The 24567-nt window shown below is 46.9% G+C and overlaps 1 protein-coding gene and 1 long non-coding RNA gene across 2 annotated transcripts in view; both read left to right on the top strand.

Moving 5' to 3' along the window:
• The window catches only part of LOC115093287, a 120918-nt gene extending 114635 nt beyond the window's left edge, over positions 1 to 6283 (top strand). Inside the window, exon 5 of the long non-coding RNA XR_003857266.1 lies at positions 6171 to 6283. This is a non-coding gene — a long non-coding RNA (uncharacterized LOC115093287). The remainder of the gene's footprint in view (positions 1 to 6170) is intronic.
• A 613-nt stretch (positions 6284 to 6896) lies between these two features.
• Positions 6897 to 24567, top strand: part of LOC115093286 (1-phosphatidylinositol phosphodiesterase-like) — a 32686-nt gene continuing 15015 nt past the window's right edge. The window contains exon 1 of the mRNA XM_029604945.1: positions 6897 to 6960. The gene's annotated coding sequence lies outside the window, so the exon portion shown is untranslated. The remainder of the gene's footprint in view (positions 6961 to 24567) is intronic.

Raw genomic sequence — 24567 nt, 5'->3', positions numbered from 1 at the left:
ACTGCAGAAAGAAACTATGGGATCGGCGACAAAGAACTATTGGCCATCAAACTGGCATTTGAAGAATGGAGGCAGTGGTTGGAGAGAGCCCAACATCCAATTATAGTATACACGGATCACAAGAACCTGGAGTTCTTGTGTTGGGCCCAGCGCCTGAACCCCAGACAAGCCCGCTGGGCCCTGTTTTTCAGTCGCTTCAATTTCTCCCTGCATTACCGGCCAACAGCAAAGAATGTATGAGCGGATGCTCTATCTCGCATCACTGAGCTGGAGGAGAACAGTCCTCCCCAATACATTCTAGACCCAGCAAGAGTCAGTATAGCCAGCACTACAGTCACACTCGGAAGCAAGATGGTAGTGCCCCGTCGGCATAGAAGGAAAGTATTGGCATGGGCTCATGACTCCCTCACTGCCAGGCACTCCAGTAGGGTAGAACTTTGAATCTCTTGACACAGTACTACTGGTGGCCTTGCATGAGGCAGGATGTTAATCTTTATGTCAGTTCATGTCCCACCTGTGCCAAACAGAAACCACTAGCAGGTCGTCCGTGGGGGTTGCTTCAACTTCTACCCATTCCCGTGGAACCCTGGACCCACCTTGCCATGGACTTTGCAGTAGACTTACCCTTGTCTGAAGGGAAGACTGTAATCTGGGTAACAGTGGACCGGTTCTCTAAGATGGCCCACTTTGTTGCTCTGCCCAAACTGCCTTCGGCTCTGGAACTGGCTCAACTCTTCTTGCAACACATCTTCTGAACACATGGTCTGCCGTCACATATAGTTTCTGATAGGGGTTCACAATTCACCGCAAGATATTGGAGAGCTCTATGCAAGAAGTTTGGGATTCAGTTAGATCTCACCACAGCATTCCACCCACAGAGCAATGGGCAGGCGGACCATACTAACCATTCACTGAAAACCTTCTTACGAACCTTCGCCAATGAAATTCAGGATAACTGGGCGGCCTTGCCTCCATGGGCTGAGTTCTCTTATAATAACCATACTCATTGTGCCATGGGGCAATCCCCCTTTCTGCTGGTAAATGGGAAACAACCTCAGGTACATTTACCACTGCCAGTAACAGTTCCTTTTCCAGCCGCCTAAATGACAGCTAAACGACTTCACAAACTCTGGAACATGATCCAGAGGAAACTTCGACACTCAGCAACATCAGCAAAGCAGTTTGCTGACCGCCATGGTCAGCCAGCTCCAGTTTTCCTGCCTGGAGACAAGGTTTGGCTAAGCACTAAAAATATCCACCTTCGCTTGCCCTCCAGACGTTCGGCACCCAAGTACTTCGGATCTTTCAGAATAGCGGAGAGAGTGGGTGCAGTAGCTTACCGACTTCGGTTGACCTCTACACTAAGGATCATAATGTATTCCATGTTTCCCTCCTCAAACCAGTAATTCTCTCCAAGTTTCATCGTAACACGCCCGATTCCTCGGAGATACCCGCTACCATGCACACGGTCTATCAGGTTTGTGAGGTACTGGATGTTCGCTTTTCTCATCGCATATGGGAGTATCTTCTCTCATGGGAGGGATGTGGTCCTGAGGACAATACCTGGGAACCTGCCCGCAACATCCTGGACAAATCGCTTCTTCTGCAGTTCCATCAGGACCACCCTGGAAAGCCTGGTCCTCCTGGGAGGGGGCGTAAGAGGGGGATACTGTTGCGATCCCAGTCGCGGCTCCCACGACCAGGCCCTTGCCTGCTCCTCCAGTCCCGATGTTTGGCCGGTCCCCCCGCCGCGAGTACGGGCCGGCACAGGCCTCTCACCACCGCAGCGTCTCCACGAGGGAGACGCCTTCGAGTTCCCAGACCTGGCCCCACCCACTGCGTACATGCACACGTGAAGAAGCAGCTTTTAAAGCTGCAGGCGTGGGATACCTCAGCCGGCCTCCAGAGTGACGTCAGACGCCAGCAGGGTATATATACCCAACCCTGCACCAGGAAACTGCCTTGCAACGAGGTTCACTCCTGTGTGAGTAGCTAGTTGCTGTTCTGTTCCTGCTCCAGCCTTGATCCTGCTTCCATTCCTGCTCCAGCCTTGATCCAGCTTTTGTTCCAAATCCAGCTTCCGTTCCAGTTCCAGCTTCCATTCCTGTTCCAGCTTCCGTTCCTGATCCAGCTTCCGCTCCTGCTCAAGTCCTCTGTTCCAGTTCTAGCCATGCCTTGCCCTCGGACTGTCTTCCTGGCTCTCTTTTTTTTGAATTTTAAGTAAAATCTATTTTATTTAATTGAATCCTTAAAAGATCTTCAAGAATCTGTGTTCTCCTCAATATGTAGCCAAATGTGTCTGTTGCTCTTTTGAACAGTTGCTAGAATTAAGTTGAATACTTTAAGTGATTACAAGTACTATTAAAGCCATTAAACAAAAGAAGACACGTTTGGCTACATATTGAGGAGAACACAGATTCTTGAAGATCTTTTAAGGATTCAATTAAATAAAATAGATTTTACTTAAAATTCAAATAAAGGAGAGAGGTTAGACTTGATGAAATACATAGTCAGAACCAGTGCTGAGGTCTTTTCCTCTCTCATAAATAAATATATGCACAAATTAAATAAAAATATGATTGAATACAAGTAAACATGATAATTTAAATACTAGCAACATTAATTTATTAGTAACGTCAGCTAGTTTATTTTGATTGCTGTTTGATACTGGTGTCTCCCTGATTTTTAGATATATGGTACTAATGATATTAAACATGTTTAGGGGCGGATTTTCAGAGCCCTGCTCGCGTAAATCCGCCCAAAACCGGGCGGATTTACGCGAGCAGGGCCCTGCGCACCGGGAAGCCTATTTTACATAGGCCTCCCGGCGCGCGCAGAGCCCCGGGACTCGCGTAAGTCCCGGGGTTCTCCGAAGGGGGCGTGTCGGGGGCGGGCCCGGTCGTCGCGACGTTTCGGGGGCGTGTCGGCAGCGTTTTGGGGGCGGGTACGGGGGCGTGGCTATGGCCCGGGGCGGTCCGGGGGCGTGGCCGCGCCCTCCGTACCCACCCCCAGGTCGCGGCCCGGCACGCAGGAGGCCCGCTGGCGCGCGGGGATTTATGCCTCCCTCCGGGAAGCGTAAATCCCCCGACAAAGGTAAGGGGGGGGTTTAGACAGGGCCGGGCGGGTGGGTTAGGTAGGGGAAGGGAGGGGAAGGTGAGGGGAGGGCAAAGGAAAGTTCCCTCCGAGGCCGCTCCGATTTCGGAGCGGCCTCGGAGGGAACGGGGGTAGGCTGCGCGGCTCAGCGCGCGCCGGCTATACAAAATCCATAGCCTTGCGCGCGCCGATCCAGGTTTTTAGCAGATACGCGCGGCTCCGCGCGTATCTACTAAAATCCAGCGTACTTTTGTTTGCGCCTGTAGCGCAAACAAAAGTAGGCTATTCGCGCGCCTTTTAAAATCCGCCCCTCATTGTATACTATTGGTCGGGTGGGAAGTCTGGGTGAAATGAGGGGAGTTTAGGCTACAGATATTTGATTTTATAATATATGTGTGCATGCTATAAAATAGCTTGGCTACGTGCACATGTATGCCAAATGTTAAGTGGACACTTGCAGAGGTGCGAAAATACCACATCTACCCTGTAAATCAGGGAATTTTAAAAGGGGCGCACATCCATGCCAATGCCAGTTTAACCAGTTCATCCACCAGTTCACCTCATTAACAACTAGGTCCTTCAAACCCTCTTGGTTTCCCCAAGTGACCCCAGACCCTTAAATCACCACAGTTATTGCTATTTTTTATTTTTTACTTACATTTCCTCCATAGCAGAAGTAAACGTAACATGCCACTTGACATAGGTACTCACCACTGGCCCTGGGCGCACACCTAGGTGTGAAAGTAGTCACAGACACATCGCTTGGCTATGTCCCAAAACACCTATATCATGACTGACCACGCCCAGGCCCGTCTCCTTTTGAAAAGTTTGAGATGTTCAATCAGCGGGAGATATGTGTGTGTCTGGGCAACTTTTAAAATTCACTTTTAAGAATATAGTTCAACTTTGCTTCTAATCTACCCCACCAAGACAGAAAGAGAGACACATGTATGCCACTAGTTACCATATCCCTGGCAATTCTAACCATCCTCTTAACCATGGAATTCTCTATGTTAGAGTTAAACCAAACTCCCAAGCACTTCATAGTTACTGCATTCCACTTAAAGGGATAAGCTATAAAGTCTTCTTTCAGTGTGCGGATTAAAAGGCAAAACTTTTGATTTTCTCCAATTAACTTTAGACCCTTAAATAACAGAAATCCTCAATTTACAACAAGACAGTGACTGAGTCAACCCAAATATAAGCCAATAAATCACCAGCGTAAAGAGATATTTTGCAGTCACCTTGCTTACATTGAAATCATTTTGTCCTTATCTCTTCAATGGCTATAGGTTATAAAGCATGTTAAACAGGATGGAAGAAAGAGCGCATCCTTGTTTTATTCTGCCTGTAATTGTATAATATGAGTTTAGATTATTGACTGATTTGATGAGTTATATATCAATATTACCATCTCAATAAATTTTGGGCCAAACTCAATCCAATCCAATACTTGAAATAAGTAGTCCCATTCTACCTAATCGAAGCCTCTCTCAGCATGTTGGGATAGAGCTACAATCCAGAAATGGGCTGTTCTTGGAAATGGAAGCACTGAAAAAGATAGCTTATGCTTTGGTGCTATCACAATTTGATTAGTGCAATGCTCTTTATTTAGGGTTACAAATAAAGGAGCAGATTTTAAATACTTGTGCGAGCGCGTACTTTTGTTCGCGCAGCAGGCGCGAACGAAAGTATGCTGGATTTTATAAGATACGCGCGTAGCCGCGCGTATCTTATAAAATCCGGGGTCGGCATGCGCAAGGGGGTGCACATTTGTGCAACCTGCGTGCGCCGAGCCCAGCGCGCGCTGCCTGTTCCCTCCGAGGCCGCTCCGATTTCGGAGCGGCCTCGGAGGGAACTTTCCTTCGCCCTCCCCCCACCTTCCCCTCCCTTCCCCTCCCTTCCCCTACCTAACCCACTCCCCCGGCCCTATCTAAACCCCCCCCTTACCTTTGCGTGCGTCGGCCGGCTGCCCCGCTCCATTGTCCGGTCCCGGGGGCTGTTCCCGGAGGCCGCGGCCATGCCCCTGGAACGCCCTCGGGCTGAAACCACGCCCACTGCGCCGCCCCTGAAACGCCACGCCCTGCCCCTAAACGCCGCGTCATCCCGCCATGCCCCCGCCACGCCCCGCCACGCCCCCGACAGGAAGCCCTGGGACTTATGCGCATCCCGGGGCTCTGCGCGCGCCGGTGGCCTATGCAAAATAGGCGCGCCGGCGTGCGCAGGGGTTTTAAAATCCGCCCCAAAATGATTAGAAGATTGCAAGTTATTCAGAATGGCGCAAGCCATCCAGTGCTCCCTCCATGTGACAGGGGCTGGCCAATGGCACGGATACCCTGTCACATGGTAAGGGCAAAGGGCCATCGACGCCATTTTGATTAGTGGCAGCCGACGGCCCGGGAGCGGGAGATTGCTCCCGGGACCCCCACTGGACCACCAGGTACCTGTAAAAAGTTTTTTGGGGGGTCGGGAGGGTGGGGGAAGCTAAGGGATTAGTTTTAAAGGGTCGTGGTGGGTTTAGGGGTTATTTTTATGTGCCGTTTTTCCCACCCTCCCCCAAAATGATAAGAGAACCCCCATGAACAATTTTGTGGGGTTTTCCTATCGTTTTGGGGGAGCCCCCGATTTCTGACGATTTTGAAAATATCGTACGATATTTTCAATCGTCCGAAGCCCGATTCACATCCCTACTATCATATCCCCCCTCAGCTGTCTCTTCTCCAAGCTGAAAAGTCCTAACCTCTTTAGTCTTTCCTCATAGGGGAGCTGTTCCATTCCCCTTATCATTTTGGTAGCCCTTCTCTGTACCTTCTCCATCACAATTATATCTTTTTTGAGATGCGGTGACCAGAATTGTACACAGTATTCAAGGTGTGGTCTCACCATGGAGCAATACAGAGGCATTATGACATTTTCCATTGTATTCACCATTCCCTTTCTAATAATTCCCAACATTCTGTTTGCTTTTTTGATATAATAGATATAATAATTTCTTGGTGAATGAGAATCCATTGAGTCCTGATATTTTGAACCCCATGTGTTGCCATTTTAATTTTTTTGAATTCTTCTTTGTTTAGAGAGACACTGACATCGCTGAAATACTTACCCCTGATGCAGAGTTCCACTCAAAACATAATATTGTGTCAGGTGACATGTGATAAATACTGCTGCTGCTTCTGGATTGAAAATGTATTCCAAAAAAAGGAAAGTAACTGTTTTGTTTGCAAAAAATGTTTTTAAAAAAGGGTTGCTAACTAGGACCAATGATTAAATATGACCATGTAAGCAATCATTTGGTGCACACAGATGTTATTATGGTCCTTAGCAGCAAACATTAAGCTTTGTCATCATAGTAAAATTAATTGAAATGTGTTTTTGAATGCCTTGTTTGCAAAGATCAGAATGTACCAACTAAGCAGGTCAAATTGTACAGAGATCTGAATAAAAACAAGCTTGCAATTACCTTTCTACAAGAAACTCATTTTATAAAATCAAGGGACTTTTATTTGCAATCGAGGTTTGTGAAAATTCTTCTTTCTCTTCAGGGAGTTACAATAAAAATGGAGTTGAAATCTTGGTCTCAAAGGATTTCCCATTTGTGTCATGTAAGAGATTTAGGAACTCAAATGGGAGATTTATAATACTGAAAAGTAAATTGAATTGCCAATATTTTACTTTGGCCTTGATCTATATCCTGAAAGTTTACCAATTGTCTCTCCTTGCTGATTTCTTATCTGTACTGTTTTTGTTTGCAGAGGACTCAATAAAAGTTAACCTAGCCCTGGTGCCAGATATTGATAGGTCTGGGAATTGTTCAGCCTGAAGTCAGACACAATTGAACCCTGTTGATTTGGTTGATCTTTGGAGGTAAGTTCACCCACACAAAATATCTTTTTCCTTATTCTCAATCCTACACAACATTTATTTAAGAATACAGTATATTCCATATGGGGAAACATAAATTTACTTCACCAAGAAGTGGGAGATGAAGTAGGTAGAATTTCATTGTCAAATCGTGGTCCAGTGTCAGTCTCATTTTCCTTGGGGCCTGTCAGGCAGTTATCTAGAAGATGGATTTTCAATTATTCGCTTTTGAAAGATAAAAAGACAGCCTCCTCCACTGAAAAATGTTCAGAAGAATATATTTTGTTTAATGAAGGTTCAGGGCTTCACAAAAACATAATCTAGGATGCTTTTAAATCTGTGACCAGGGGACTGTGCTGCCAAGTGGTCAGGACTAGCCAGAGAACAGACTCCTTTTTTTTTTGTGAACAATAGTAAACAAACAATTTACCTTGTTTGTGCATTTCAACAAAATAATTGTAATTTGCAGTTCGTTTTCTCGAGGCTTCCGTCTCTCTCTCTCTCTCTGGGCCTCCTTAATCTCTTGGGCTCTGGTCTATTATCTCTGCTTACAGTGATCACCGTGAGCCCAGAATCCTTTGTTGAGTTGGACTTAAGGAGGACCAGTACAGATTGCTGTAGCTGGTCCTTTAAAGTGTTCTGAGGAGGTTTATTATATGCTCCCTCACAGGCAGGGCTGGGGCATCCATTAGGCAAACGTTGGCCATCGCCTAGGGCGCCGAGCCATAGGGGGCGCCGAAGAGCAGCCAGGTGGTGCCACAAGTGGGGCCTATCCAGCTTGTGGCAAATAGTCAGCGCAGAAACAGGTGGGGGTGGGAGGGCGCGACGGGGGTGGGGGTGGGGGGGGAGGCAGCGCGTGTCGCCTAGGGCACCCAATACCCTTGCACCAGCCCTGCTCACAGGAACATGTAATCTCTTAAAAAAAAGCTGTCACAAAAGCAAGAGAGCAAGAGACAAACCAGATTAGTGAGGAAGTCTGGAGGGAAGTTATTTTCTTACTCTTATCCAGGAGTTAAGCCTGCTCCACCAGTGGGGACTATTAAGTGCACTGATTAATAAAAAGGTAGAATACTTGATTAGGAGAACCCAACAAAATATTATGAACAAAGTAACAAAGTTGGGAAGTTGCTAGCCAATTAATTAAATGTAATGAAAGCTAAAAGAAGTGTTATGGAACTGGAGATAGAGATTGTCAATGACCCCAAACTCATTGTGGAAACATTTGCATGTTTTTATCAGAAACTTTATATGAAGGAACTGGTGGACCAAACTTCCAAAATAAATGTCCTTCTTAATAAGGTAAATCTCTCCTCTTTTTGTGAGGAAGATAAGGCCCTGCTAGAAAAAGAAATTAATATCTTGGAAATTGATCATACAATTACATCTCTAAAAGAGGATAAAAGCCTTGGGAAAGATGGGCTATCTCTTCAATTTTAATAGACTTTATCTCATATTCTCAGCCCCAAATTACTCGATATTTACAATGGTACAATATTGAGGGAGGGACTCTCTTCCACATTATATGCTGGTAGCCTCCATATCTGTTATTATGAAAGCAAAAGACTTGTCTTCATACAACCCAATCTCCTTACTAAACGAGTATGAACCCTTGGTCAAAGGCAGGGTTCATGCAACCTGCAGAGAGGACCAGGATGAAGCAGAGACCCAACTGGAGCTTTGCCTTTACCAGCCCTTGTTCCCCTTTGATTGAGCCTTTGGATACCAAGGCTGGCAGGTCTTAGGAGCAGGCCTCTGCGGACGGCAGAGATTCTTCAATGAAACAGGGTCAGAGTGAACTGGGACCAGGCTTATCCTAACACAGATTGGGGTCAGTGGCAGGCAAAGCTCAAGGATGTCCAGGCTGTGGTCAGTGGCAGGTGGAGTTCAAAGATGTCCAGTGAGCAGACTATGATCAGTGGCGGGTGGCATTCAAAGAGGTCCAAGATGCAAGCTGAGGTCAATATTGGGTATTCATTCAAAGGGAAGGTGGAATGGATAGGCAGGGCAGGAAGGCAAGGACAGAACAGGTGGGCAGACGAGGAGACGTGGAACACTGAAGAACTGAAGGACTGACCACGAGAACTGAAGATGAAGACACAAGAACTGGAACTAAAGATGAAGACGAGGACTGGAACTGAAAATCAAGGTGAGGACTGGAACTGAAGATCACAGGAACTGGAGAATGTGAGGGCAATGGTAGCGCCGGTGCCATTTTGAATATTGGCAATACGGCCCGAGTGCAGGAGGTCGCTCCTGGACCCCCGCTGGACTTTTGGCAAGTCTTGTGGGGGTCAGGAGGCCCCCCCAAGCTGGCCAAAAGTCCCTGGGGGTCCAGCGGGGGACCAGGAGCGATCTCCTGCACTCGTGACGTCGGGTGACAGGAACCAAAATGGCGCCAGCGCTACCTTTGCCCTGTCATATGGTAAGGGCAAAGGGCCACCGGCACCATTTCTATTAACGCAGCCATGGCCCGAGAGCGGGAGATCGCGCCGGGACCCCCCCCCACACTGGACCCCAGGAAATTTAAAACATTTTGGGGGGTTCGGGAGGGTGGGGGATTTGTTTTAAAGGGTCGGGGTGGGTTTTAGGGTTGTTTTGGTGTGCCGGTTTTCCCACCGATTTACGATTTGATGATTTTTTAACAAAAATAACCTTGACGATCAGATTTCCTTCCCCCCCCAGCCAAAATTGATCGTTAAGACGATTGATCACACGATTTACATCCCTAATTTCCACTCTATATATTTATTTATTTGCAAGTTTTTAATATACTGACCATCATCAGAGATATCATGCCGGTTTACAATTAATTAGGGAAAACGAAGTGGGAAGATATCAGTTACAAAAAACAGGGGTCATAAAACTGTGGGTGCGAGAGAAGAGGCGCACGGGAGGGAGAGTAGCAGGCAAGAGGATAGATGCACTTAATACTTGGGTACAGATAAAGATATACAACAGCCGACAGAGCCACACAGCAGCTGAACTAGCTGTCGTGTGGGTACGTGCAGTTACAGTAACAAATGTTAACAGACAGTGGACCTATTTACAGGAGAATAAATTATATATTTAAAATGGGAGGTAGCTTCTGGGCCTTCCCAAAGCCACACTCAAACCCCTCCAACTACTGCAAAACTCAGCAGCGAGAATCTTCACTAACTCTCGCAAATTCGACCACATCACCCCCATACTCAAAAGCCTACACTGGCTCCCTATCCATCAACGCATAACCTTCAAGACACTCACTTTATTACACAAAACCCACTACAACCAAGACACGCAATGGATGAAAGACAAAATCTGCTTCCATGAAACTAATAGATCCACCAGAGCCTCCTACGAAGGTACCCTACACATCCCATCTCATAAACAGATCCACCTCAAGTCCACCAAGGAACGAGCATTCTCCATTGCTGGCCCTTATGCCTGGAATACTCTGCCACCCTAAATCAGACTCGAGCAGTGCACGCAAAAATTTAGGGTTAGGCTCAAAACCTGGCTATTTCAACAAGCCTTTCCGTAACCTTTGCCATGTACCACTCTGATGCAGAACTCATATGTAGATACTATGTCGCATAGATAACATTTGCCTCCTATTGGGCAACTTCCTTACAGTTCATCAGTTACAGGAGAGGTTTCAGGCTGGTGCTGTCCCAGTTCTGAAATTTTTGCAATTTTACAACATGCTGAATAAAAGGAAGGACAAGGGAAATTTTAGTAGGAAGATGATGTTGCGTCCGTCGGTGCTAGACGGCTTCACCTCGTTTGCCTCAAGTTAGTCACGGCTCCTCCCGCATACCTGAGAAAGATGGCTACCACAGTGTCTACAAGCCGACCTCTCCGGCTTCCCCAGAACGGCTATGGTACAGCCTCCTGCCATTGCTCCTCTCAGGTACCTACTAGGGTGCGCGCGCGCACGCACCCCACGTCTTTATGGCACCCTTGGCGCGAACCTCGAGGCCATTCCCTCATGCTAACGTCACGCCATCCAGGTATACTACCTTCACTAGTTTGCTAGCTCATTGAGTTAGCAAGGACTCAAATTCGTTCTTGTCTACGCTACTCTGCCGCTTCCGTGCTGCTGCTGGAAGCTCTCTCTCTGCCCTTCGGGGTAACTGCTAACCTGGGTAACCGCTCCTCGGGGGCCCTCTGCTTTATTTAAGGTGCCTTACAGGGAACAGGCACTTGCTCCTCGAGGGCCTGCTCTCCCTGCCTCGGTGCCTGTACCTTCTTCAACATATCTGGTGGAATCGCATACCAACAGCAAACACCTAGTGAGTACTCTAACTCTCAATCTATCTCATCCACAGTATCTCCTAGCTGGGAAACCTGCTGTGGAACCTCCTATCATCATCAAGGAGAGAAGGGCTCCCTCTACCGAGGTCCCTGAGACTGCAACTACCAGACTGTTTCACTACTGCCACCTCTGGTGGCTCTCTTTAAGCTGTTTAATAAAGAACTAACTGTTTTGTGCATTACGAGTCTAGCCCAGTGCTGTGGCTCCTCACAGGGTTCTTCCTCGTGGGTGTGGTCATCTCCCACAGCACCCAAGGATCCACCAAAACACACTCAACCATAACAGATTGCTAATTCCATGGATCCGGCTCAGCTCATTCCAGGCCTGGCCCAGTGGATCTCCGAACAGCAGACTGCACTGGAGGGACTGACCGCTGCATTCAACGTAGTGCATATACAGACAAACTCGCCTTCCACCACAGGTAAAGAAACTAAACTGTCTGAGGTGACGGTCAAGACTACTGTGCCTCTATCAGCTCCTACCCACTTCTCGGGAGAATTTTGGAGATGCAGAGGCTTCCTTAACCAGTGCTGCATGCACTTTTCATTGCAACCTGGCCACTTTCCCACAGTATATGCCAAGACCACTTATATCCTGTCATATGTAGACGGACAAGCATTGTCTTGGGCCTCTTCGCTGTGGGAGCACGAGGATCCGATTCTTCAAGACCTTGAAGGATTTCTCGAATGGTTTAAGTCAGTTTTCGATGACCCTGCCCATCATACCATTGCAGGATCTTCCTTGGTTTACCTGAAGCAAGCTAATAAATCACTAGCTGACATTGCTATCGAATTCAAGACACTGGTGTCTGAATTATTCTGGGACCCGAGAAGCCTGAAGGCCCTCTTCTTTGAAGGACTAAACTCTCACCTGAAGGACGAGCTCGCCACTCGTGAGATGCCTGAGACCTTGGCTGAACTAGTGAAATTGGCAACAAGGATTGATCGCCGACTTTGCGACAAGGTTCAAGAAACCAAGACTCCCAGAAAACCCTTTCAGGGTGAGGTTCGAATTAAGTCCATACCCAGGCCTGTTCCTTCGGTCCCAGTAGCTGGCGAAGAAGAACCTATGCATTTAGGCCGCAGCCATCTGACATCAAAAGAAAGAAGAACGCGGAAGAAACTGGAGCTGGGTATGTACTGTGGACAAGCTGGCTATGCTGTCCAAACTTGCCCTATATGTCTGGGAAACTGGCAGACCTAAGTCCTGTGGGAGGACTCTTCTTAGGTCTCACCACTCCTTTTCCTCCACTTTCTCTTCCTGTATCCTTGATCTGCGGAGCCTTAGAGTATCAGACTCGTGCCCTAGTGGACTCCGGGGCAGGAGGCAACTTCATTTTATAACGATTAGTGGAGCACCTACGAATCCCCACTTCCACTATGAAGTCTCCACTACTTCTGTTTTCCATTCATGGAGAGCCCTTACCAGGTGAAGTAACCCTACTCACCAAACCAGTATGTCTACGGACTGGTGCCCTCCATTCTGAGACCATCTCCTTTGTTTTAGAGAAGGCCATGTATCCTATAGTACTGGGATTACCATGGCTGCAGCAGCATATGCCTCGGTTCAATTGGGCTACACTGGAACTGTCAAGACTGGGTCCAGACTGCCATGATAAATGCCTGATGGAGGCAGCTCCATTACCCTGCACGCCTACTACCCCAGTAATGCCGGGGTTGCTGCCGCAATATGCATCTTTCCAAGATGTCCTTTCAAAAGAAGCTGCAGATTTACTACCACCTCACAGACCTTATGACTGCGCTATTAATCTGAAGCCTAATACGGAGCCACCCAAGGGTAGGGTGTACCCCCTGTCCATGGCAGAGAATAAAGCCATGTCCGAATATATTCAGGAAAACCTCCAAAAGGGCTTCATAAGACCATGCAAGTCCCCTGCTGGTGCAGGCTTTTTCTTTGTGAGAAAAAAGGATGGAACGTTATGTCCATGTGTAGATTATAGGGGTCTCAATGAAATAACAATAAAGGATCATTATCCCCTCCTCTGATTTCAGAGCTATTCGACAGACTACAAGGAGCTAAAATTTTCTCCAAGCTGGATCTGAAAGGAGCCTACAACTTACTTCGCATTCGAGCTGGCGATGAGTGGAAGACGGCCTTCAATACGCGGGATGGTCACTTTGAATATCTAGTGATGCCTTCGGCCTATGCAATGCCCCGGCTGTCTTTCAAAATTTAATGAACAACATTTTCCAGGATCTCCTCTATAAGTGTGTCATTATTTACTTGGATGACATCTTGATATTCTCTCAAGACATGACCACTCATCTGCAGGATGTTAAAAGAGTACCGCAGAGGCTCCGTGAGAACCATCTCTATGCCAAGCTATCCAAATGTGAATTCCACAAGGAATCAGTGCCTTTCATAGGCTACATCGTTTCCAATCAAGGCTTTCAAATGGATCCACAGAAACTGGAGAGTATTAAGAAATGGGCGCAACCCACCGGGTTAAAAGCTCTCAGACGTTTCTTAGGTTTCAGCAACTATTACAGGACCTTCATCAAGAATTACTCTTCACTTACAGTGCCGCTTACCGCTATGATGAAGAAGGGTGCCAATGTTGCTAATTGGTCTCCAGAGGCTATTGATGCATTCCAGAAACTAAAAGATGCCTTTTCAAGCAAGCCGTGTCTTCGACACCCAGACCCCACCAAGCCTTTCATCGTGGAGGTCGATGCCTCAGACGTTGGCGTAGAGGCCGTATTAAGCCAGACTGGTGATTCAAATGTTCCACAACTATGCTCATTCTTCTCCCGTCACTTCTCTCCTGCAGAGAAAAATTATGGAATAGGAGATAAAGAGCTTCTGGCTATAAAGATGGCATTCGAAGAATGGCGCCCTTGGCTCGAAGGAGCGCAACATCAAGTAATGGTCTTCACTAGAGATGTGAATCGTGTGATCGATCGTCTTAACGATCGATTTTGGCTGGGAGGGGGAGAGAATCGGATCGTCGCAGTTTGGGTTTTTTAAATATCGTGTAAATCATGTAAATCATGTAAATCGAAAACCGGCACACTAAAACATCCCTAAAACCCACCCCGACCCTTTAAAATAAATCCTCCACCCTCCTGAACCCCCCAAAATGCCTTAAATTACCTGAGGTCCAGTGGGGGGTGAGGGGAAGGGGGAGGGCGGGAAAACCGGCACACTAAAACAACCCTAAAACCCACCCCGACCCTTTAAAATAAATCCCCCACCCTCCCGAACCCCCCCAAAATGCCTTAAATTACCTGGGGTCCAGAGGAAGGGTCCCGGTGTGATCTTTTACTCTCGGTCCTCCGTGCATTGTAGAAATGTCGCCGGCGCTACCTTTGACCTGTCATAGGACAGGTCAAAGGTAGCGCCGGCGCCATTTTGTTTTTTTGTCCCCCGACGTCAGGAGCGTAGGAGATCGCTCCCGGACCCCCAGGGACTTTTGGCCAGCTTGGGGGGGCCTCCTGACCCCCACAAGACTTGCCAAAAGTCCAGCGGGGGTCCGGAACGATCTCCTACCGCAAAATGGCGCCGGCCATACGGCAACACGATTCGACTGCAGGAGGTCATTCCGGACCCCCGCTGGACTTTTGGCAAGTCTTGTGGGTGTCAGGAGGTCCCCCCAAGCTGGCCAAAAGTCCCTGGGGGTCCAGCAAGGGTCCGGAATGACCTCCTGCAGTCGAATCGTTTTTCCGTACGGAAAAACGATTCACGGTAGGAGATCGTTCCGGACCCCCGCTGGACTTTTAGCAAGTCTTGTGGGGGTCAGGAGGCCCCCCCAAGCTGGCCAAAAGTCCCTGGGGGTCCAGCGGGGGTCCGGGAGCGATCTCCTATGCTCCTGACGTCGGGGGACAAAAAAACAAAATGGCGCCGGCGCTACCTTTGATCTGTCATATGACAGGTCAAAGGTAGCGCCGGCACCATTTCTACAACGCACGGAGGACCGAGAGTAAAAGATCACACCGGGACCCTTCCTCTGGACCCCAGGTAATTTAAGGCATTTTGGGGGGGTTCGGGAGGGTGGGGGATTTATTTTAAAGGGTCGGGGTGGGTTTTAGGGTTGTTTTAGTGTGCCGGTTTTCCCGCCCTCCCCCTTCCCCTCCCCCTTCCCCCTCCCCCTTCCCCCGATTTACGATTTTTTAACGATAAATCGGGGGAATTGTTATTGTATCACGGCTCTAACGATTTTTGACGATTTAAAATATATCGGACGATATTTTAAATCGTCAAAAAATGATTCACATCCCTAGTCTTCACAGACCATAAGAATCTGGAGTACCTCCACCACGCACAGTACCTGAATCATAGACAAGCGAGATGGTCTCTGTTTTTCAACAGATTCAACTTTGTGCTCAAGTACCGCCCTGGAGATAAGAATATCAGAGCTGACGCTCTATCTTGCTCATTCCTCTCCGAGGACATTCCAGAAGAACCACAACACATCATTGACACAGAGAGGGTTATTTTGGCAGCTACTCACTCAGTACCTGCAGGGAAAACCATCATACCCAAGAACCTCAGAAAGAAGTTATTGGCTTGGGCACATGACTCTAAACTTTCAGGACACCCTGGTCAACGTAGAACCTTGTCTAAGCTTCAAACCTTTTATTGGTGGCCCACCATGAAGGAAGACACATTCTCCTACGTCACTTCCTGTGCAAACTGTGCTAAATAGAAGACACCGCTGGGTCATCCCTAGGGTCTACTCCAACCCTTGCCAGGGCCAGAAGAACCATGGACACATATTGCCACATACTTCGTGGTAGACTTACCATCTTCAGGAGGAAACAACACTATTTGGGTAACCATAGATCAGTTCTCGAAGATGGCTCATTTTGTGGCTCTCCCAGGCTTACCCACTGCCATGCTCACCAAGCTATTCATTACTCACATCTTCCGCCTGCATGGCATGCCTAAGCACATAGTCTCCGATCGAGGAGCCCAATTGACAGCTAATTTGTGGAAGGCACTATGTAAGAAGTTCAATATTTCTCTCGACTTCCCCTCAGCATACCATCCGCAATCCAATGGGCAAACAGAGAGGATGAACAGGACACTCAAGCAGTTCATTCGTGCCTACGGGAACACTCGCCAGAATGATTGGAGTGAACTGTTGCCCTGGGCAGAATTTGCCATTAATTCTCATCCAGCAACATCCACTGGATCAACACCATTCGAAGTGGTCTAAGGATGACTACCATTACTACCACTGCCACTTCCGTTATCAGTGTCATCCCCGGCAGCTCAATCTACTGCCAAAGATATCCAACAACTTTGGACTCAGACAAAAGATTTGCTTATTAAAGCAGGACTTCAAGCAAAGAAAGGATACGATGCTCATCACTGCAAGGCTCCAGAATTCAAGCCTGGTGATAAAGTCTGGCTTTCCACGAAGTACTTAAGACTTAAACTTCCTTCAGCTCGCTTCACTCCTCGCTTTGTTGGACTATTTCCCATTCTCCGATGACTGGGCAATCTCACCTACAGTCTGAAGCTACCATCTACATTAAAGAACCACAATGCATTCCATGTCTCACTATTGAAACCTTTGATCCTTAGTGAGTTCTCCAACAAGATACCTGAAGTTACATCTTTGGATGCAGAAGAAGACATCGAATACAAAATAGATGCAGTTCTCGATGTAAGAACACGAGGCAGAGTATGGGAATACCTCCTGTCATGGGAAGGGTATGGCTCTGAAGAAAACTCTTGGACACCAATGTCTAATATCCTGGATAAAGAGATGCTACAGGACTTCCATAAATTGCATCCTCAAAAACCAAGACCTGGTAGGAAACAGCATGGACGCCCTTTGAAGGGGGGTACTGTTGCGTCCGTTGGTGCTAGACAGCTTTGCCTCACCTTATTCGCGGCTCCTCCCACTTACCTGGGAAAGATGGCTACCACAGCATCTACAAGCCGACCTCTCCAGCATCCCCAGAACGGCTATAGTGCAGCCTCCTGCCATTGCTCCTCCCAGGTACCTACTAGGGTGCGCGCACACTCCATGTCTTTATGCCACCCTTGGCGCAAACCTTGAGGGCATTCCCTCATGCTGACATCACCATCCAGGTATATTACCTTCAGTAGTTTGCTAGCTCATTGAGTTAGCAAGGACTTGAATTCATTCTTGTCTACGCTACTCTGCCGCTTCCGTGCTGCTGCTGCTGGAAGCTCTCTTTCTGCCCTTCGGGGTAACTGCTAACCTGGGTAACCACTCCTTGGGGGCCCTCTGCTTTATTTCAGGTGCCTTACAGGGAACAGGCACTCACTCCTCGAGGACCTGCTCTCCCTGCCTCGATGCTTGTACCTTCTTCAACATATCTGGTGGAATCGCATACCAACAGCAAACACCTAGTGAGTACTCTAATTCTCAGTCTATCTCTTCCACAGTATCTCCTAGCTGGGAAAACTGCTGCGGAACCTCCTATCATCATCAAGGAGAGAAGGGCTCCCTCTGCCAAGGTCCCTGAGACTGCAACTACCAGACTGCCTCACTACTGTCACCTCTGGTGGCTCTCTTCAAGCTGTTTAATAAAGAACTAACTGCGTTTTGTGCATTACGAGTCTAGCCCAGTGCTGTGGCTCTGTTGTGTCTGTTGGTCTTCGACGGCTTCACCCCACCTACCTCTCTCTACTTTTGGCTCCTCCCGCTCACCTTGGATTGCTGCTGCGTCCCCGGAGTGGCTTTGGTGCTGCCTCCCACCATTCTCCTTCAAGATACCTATAGGGCACACATGCACATGCCACCCTCATCTTTAACTCTACTTTGGCGTGAACCTCAGGGGCATATCCCTGTTCTGACATCACGACTTCCTGGTATATCTGCCTACAGTATTTGCTAGCTCGTTGAGTTAGCAACAGGAATTCTTACGGATGGGATTCGTTCTCTGTTCCTAAGCTACTCTGCCACTCCAGTGCTATCTGGAACTCATACTACTCTTCGGGGTCTCTAACGGGTTACCCGCTCCTCGGGGGCCTCTTTGCTTTTTTCAGGTGCTATCAGGAAACCGGTACTCGCTCCTCGAAGGCCCATGTTCCCTGTGTCACTGTCTGCAATTCTACCCTTCTGCTTGGAAGAATTAACTTACAATTACCATCAGTGAGTACAGAAACCATCTCTTTCCACAGTACTGCTTCACTGGAACCAGGTACTCGCTCCTTGAGGGCCTGCTCTGTGCTCCAGTGCCAGACCTCTCATGGAATCTCTGTTACTGCTAAGTGAGTACAACCATACCGAATCTCTCTGCTCTAAGGGATCAGGTACTTGCTCCTCAAGGGCCTGCTCTCCCTGCCTCGGAGCTTCTCCTGTTTCTACCTTGGGACTCTGTATGTTATTCTTATTGTGTGCTCATAACTCTCAGTCTCTTTCCACTACAGCACTGCCTTGCAGAGGATCCGCCGTTCCAGCATTCTGAGTGAGACGCGCCCAGCCGGGCTCTACACCATTACTCACTACCGCCACCTCTGGTAGTCAATCAAACTGTTTAATAAAAGATTAAAATCTGTGTTTGTGCATCCAGAGTCTAGCCTGACACTGTGGTCACTAACGGGACTGCCCCCCCATGGGTGTGGTCAGCTGCCACAGTGTCCAAGGATCCACCCAAACACCATTAACCATAACATGCTCCTCACAGGGCTCCTCCCCGTGGGCGTGGTCATCTCCCACAGCACCCAAGGATCCACCAAAACACACTCAACCATAACAGCCAACTTCTTTTGGGAAACTACTTTTAGATAGTGAAGGCAATAAAGGCTTCAACTCATGAATTTATCGTGTTCTATTGGAGAAGGATGATGACCCAGTAGGGAATTTTAAAACAAAATGGAAGGATGACCTTGGCAGGGATTGAGATGACTTAGATTGGGACCAAATTATAAATAGGCTTAGTCACAGTATTTCTATTTGTGTGATAAGTAAAGAGTGTGGTTACAAGCTATTTTATCATTGGTATTTTATTCCTGTTGGCTCCAGACAATGAAAGTGATTCCATCAGATAAGTATAGGAGAGTATGTGGTTGTGTGGGCTCTATGTATCACATGTGTTGAACATGCCCAGTAATTAAAATCTACTGGAAGGAAATAATTTCATGGCTGTATAGAATTACAAAGGTCAAGTTAACTAACGACCTGGTTAGTCTACTACTTGGTCTGCTGGCTCTGGAGTATGCTTCACTCAGTAATAACATTATTGTTCTGCTGAAATATTTTTTTCTCATTACTAAATAGACCATTGCATGGCACTGGAAGAGCTGTGTAATGCCCCTGATTAATAGCTGGTTACAATCAGCTATTCCTGCCATTGCTCCTCCCAGGTACCTACTAGGTACCTGGGAGGAGCAATGGCACTATTACCATTTTTTTTTATTAACTGAGTGCTGTTTCATCGGAGGTGGACCCTTGGGCCGAGATGGGGTTGACACAACCCGTAGGTAGGGACCTACGGGTCCCCACCATCGGCAGGCGGAGTGGGCTGATGGACAGAGGCCTGCTGGAGCTTCACCATTACCAGCCCTCGTTCCCCACGGGTTGAGCCTTTGGGTACTGGGGCTGGCTGGACTTAGGTGGGCCTCTGTGTGTAGTCGATGAAAAGATCGAGTTCAGCCCAGAGACAGCAGGTGAGAGATGGTACAGTCTTACTCTGGACAAGGTAGTGTCCTGGAGACTCAGGCACCAAAGGAATGAAGGCAGACAGGGGGCACCCGAGCAAGAGCAGGCCGAAGCTTGAATAGACCAAGTCCAGGAAGTAAGCTGGAGAGGTGTCAAAGAACAGGCTTGAGTCAGGGCTGGCAGCAATCCGGAGGCAGTGGCAAGCGAGGCTGAGGTCTGATCACGGAGATAATCAAGCCTAATCAAATGAAGCAAAGGTCTGGAGATAGGCAATAGTGTAGTCAGGTGAAGCAGAGGTCTGGGTCTGGAGATAGGCAGTAGAGTAGTCAGGCAAAGCAGAGGTCTGGGTCTGGAGATAGGCAATAGCGTTGTCCGGCGAACCAGAGGCCCGGGCTTGGAGAGAGTCAATGGCGTGGTCAGGCGAAGCAGAGTCAAAGTCCATGTAGGCAATCTGAACTATAGAGCAGGACAGGAACCATGAGGAACAGGAATGCAGGAGTGATACAAAGCTCTAGAAGGCAACGAGTACTAGATCAGCGAGGAGACCTGTTGCAAAACCAAAGTTAGGGAGCGGAGCCTGCGCTTAAATTCAGAAGCTCCGCTGACGTCTTCATCTGGGGCCGCAGATAGGTTCCCATCGCAGTCCCTACTTAAACATCAGTGATGCGCGGTGCCGAGTAGCAGCATCTCTCTGAGGGCCACACGGAGAGGCCTGACGAGAAGCAATGGATGTGGTGGCTGGTCCAGGAATGCCAGGGACTGCAGCTGAACCGGAGGAACCGGGGGAGGCCCTGACAGCCCATCACAGCCAGCGAGGAGGAACCAGGAGCTGGAGTCACTGTAGAAAGTTGAGGGGGCCATGCCACGGGTCTGCTGCAAACGGCATGCGTAACAAGTGCTTTGGCTGTTTGTATTTTGGGAATTGTTTCTCCTTTTTGGGAGAGTCATCTTCTCTTCATATATGGGTTTGTCCCATTGCCTTATTTCCTTGAGTAATCTCCCTCTAAGGTAGTTTAATTCATCCAGTGCCAAGGGAAGGGAAGTCACCATAGAAAAAATAATTTGGTTAACCTGAAGGAAGGTGAGACAATATCCCAAAATCTCTCCGATACCATGCCTTGGCCACTCCACATGGCTTTCCAGAGCAATAATATCCCCTCTCCCAACAAGAGATCCAATCCCAATGATCACTCAGAGCAAGAGTTTGCAATTTTCACTGGTAAATAATTAAATAATAAGGTGGTACCTTTTGGCATGTATATATAGCTAGGAATTGCTTTCTCATGAATATAGAATGCAATGTGATTTAGAATTGTACTGTTTTATGTATGCTCATTTATTTTAATGATTTGGAATGTGTTAATAAAGTAATTTTTTAATTTTGTAACATTGTCTATGTACTCAATACATTAGTGCTTTTCTTCCATTACCAGGCTTTTTCTGGTGTATATATACATTGACATTCCAAACAAGGAAATAAAATAAATGAGCATATATAAAAGAGTGCAATTCTAAATTACATCAAGTTCTTTATTCATGAGAAAGCAATTCCTAGCTTAAATAACTGAAACATTTAACCAGTAAAGTAATAATTCTGAAGTTACTAATTGTGCACAAAACAAAAACTGTTGGGGGTCCATGCTGAAAAGTGAAGTAGACAGTGGGCACCAGCATGAAGAGTGTAATTAGAAAGATTGTAGGCTTTCTTCTGTCTTTTGCACATAATCCTTCAGCACTTGCCTTTCTTCTCTCCAGAACGAAAGGCAACTTGACCCCCACTCCTGTAAACAGATTGCTAAAGCAATGCACAGACCTGCCTTTATAATTCAGGGCTTGTGAACATCTGTAAAGCTAGTGAACTTATATTCCTTTCCAAGATGAGCTTCCAAATCACAGGAGTGGATAGGGAACAAAAAAACTCCCCTCTACAGGTACAGCCCTCCTAAAACCATAGTTCACTAATATTTGTTTTTCTATGGTGGCAGAATCCAGAGTTCAGCTCCCAGTAGGAGGCTTCTGTAGCTTCTGGTAACTCCAATTTTGGCCTCTAGATCTTTAGGAACAGCATTCACCCTGCAGTGCATACCCAGCGTCTCCAACGTAGGGAAAGCCGCATCTCTTCTCTTCCAGTACTCAGCACGACTCTCCAGATCCAAACAACCCAGGAGATTCAAAAAACCAAGCCCACAGTTTTTTCCTTTGTTTCTGGTTGGTACATCAGGGCTCTTTAGTCCGGCTCCCAAGGTCAGGTGTTTCCCTAAATTCTGTTCAGTGGCACATCACAGCATAATCTCACTTACTTGTTAACCCTTCAGTGGTCAGATCTGCAGAGAAGCAGCTCTCAGCTGTCAAAATAAGCAGTAACGTGTAACAATGTCTTGGTCCCACTTTTCCTATCAGCGAGGGGCAGAGAGCAGGCTGAAAATCGTGAGGCTCAGTCTGAAATACCAGTTGAAGAGCTCTGTCTGACTGCCAATCCAGCTTCTGTTCCTGGCATGGTCTAAGCTCAAGGGGACAGGAAGGCAACTTTGCAGAACCTGGACACCCCCCCCCCCCCCACACACACACACTTAAAGTGGGCCTACCCCCATGTCTCTGTAAAAGGACGGCACATGGTTAGAACATGCTTGTCTAATACACATTCATTCCTATCTACAGGCAAAACAATAAATATATTTAACAGGTAATTAAGAAGATTATGTCAAATCAAATGTACTTTTGATAGTAGCAACAATTCTCTAGGAAGCTACTTGCAAAGGGACATCTGTGGGTATCCCAAGTGTTTCATAGGAAAGTTTCTAAAACTGTCTAAAATTCTTTTTCTCCCCTTATCAACTTTTTCCCCAGCATTACTGGTACTGGCTCTCCCACCCACAGTTGTTTAGAAGATGGATTTTTTTTTTTTTGCTGTTTTGAAAGATAAAAATATAGCCTTCACCACAGAAAAATGTTTAGAAGAATACTTTTTGCTCAGGGCCTCACAAAAAGCATAATCTGGGATGCTTTTAAATCTGAGATCAGGGGACATGTGGTATCTTTAAAGAAGGCTGTCACAACATCACTATAATCACTGCTTTCCACATTTACACTCTTTCTGTGGACCTCAATTATCTCACACCCCACCTCGGGTACTTGTTCAATTCATGTGGTTGCAACCCTGGGAATATTAGTAGCTCATCTGGATTTGAGGCATGCATGTGCATAGGTAAGCTAGTGTTTATAGTCCCGAGGGCGGCTGTCTCGGTGACTGTTTAGTTATTACCTGCCTTACCAGCAGGGCAGGGACTTTACTAGTTGTTACTTTTCTTACCTCACAAGAAGTTCCCAATTTACTAACTGAGGCTTATGGCACTCAGAGGTTTCACTGTGCAGACTAGTTTGTTATAGAGAACACTCACAGTTTTTATATTTCTCAATAATACTCTTTATTATAGTAAGCAAAGGAAAGCCAGAAGAAGAATTCAGGAAAGATACAGCATTTCCTGGGAGTGACGTAGCGTCTTAACAGTGACGCATCAAAGCCTTCTCAGTTTTCAAGTTACACATTACATTCTTATATACAGATTTTGCTAACAGTGACTGTTTTTTGTTTTGGGATGACTTCCTTATTTGGACTAAACCTTTTACCTAAAATAATGATGTAAAAGTACCGTTATCTTGGTATGCTAGGCCTTGAGCTGGCTCCACACAAACTACTTGTCTCTCATGCAAAGCCTGTTAAAAACAAATACATATTCCTTCTCTTGTGCAAAACTGTTCCACTAATTTCATTATTTAGTTATTCAATCCAGTTATCTTCATTCCCCTCTTGAAGAATTAGCGCTACTAATTCTTCATCCCGAATGGCTACTAATTCTTCATCCTGGCTGTCTTAGGTTGCCCAGCACTGCCCATCCTAGTGGTGGGCTCACCAGATCTTACCCATCCTTGCCTTAGCATACTATTTTTTCCACCGGGTTTGCATAGGGGATTCTGGATTTAGGAGCACATGGCTCTGCATATTGGGTTTGCACAACGGTATTCTGAGAGATAATGAAAGGCATCCTTGGTCGGAGTTACAGGCATGAGCAAAGGCATGAGACACAGAAACATAAAAAAAAATAAAACTATCAAGGTCTAGAGAACCAAGAAAAGAGAGTGTCCCATCGGCACTGTTAATCTTCCCTCAAAATACTCTGAACTGTTTAAAATAGTGCATAAGCCATCCTGTGCTGCAAGCATTTAATCTAAGCCATGTCGGTTATACATAGAAACAATAGTAAGTCAACAGTTTGTTGCAAAGCTTTCACTACATGCACTACTGATTGCAATCCTCTAGTAGCCATTCCTAATTCCAGCAGCTACTGCGGGTTGAGCAAAAGGTAACCATAACTAAGGGCATCTAATAAAGGATAATACTGATTGCAATCTTTGAGCAAAGGGGTAATGCATTCTCATCTAAGCAAGGGAAACACATCTAGAGCAAAACAAACACAAAGAGAAAATCAGGCAAAAAGTAGCAACAGTTCATATAATGATGGGTGCAGGATGTCCTCTGTGGCAAAGGCATGATTTCTGTGGCAAAGGCATGGAAAAGGCTTGATGGGATGATTTCTGAAAATCAATGGCGTATTCAGTTCTTTCAGTATGGTGCATTTCTTTGACATCGAAGCATAGCCTCTTAATTCTTTATTAAGTGAGATATGTGTGTTTTATGGATAAAAAAAACTAATAT

Source organism: Rhinatrema bivittatum, chromosome 6 (genome assembly GCF_901001135.1).
Source record: "Rhinatrema bivittatum chromosome 6, aRhiBiv1.1, whole genome shotgun sequence".
NCBI classification, from domain to species: domain Eukaryota; kingdom Metazoa; phylum Chordata; class Amphibia; order Gymnophiona; family Rhinatrematidae; genus Rhinatrema; species Rhinatrema bivittatum.
This window is presented reverse-complemented; position numbering and strand designations above follow the sequence as displayed.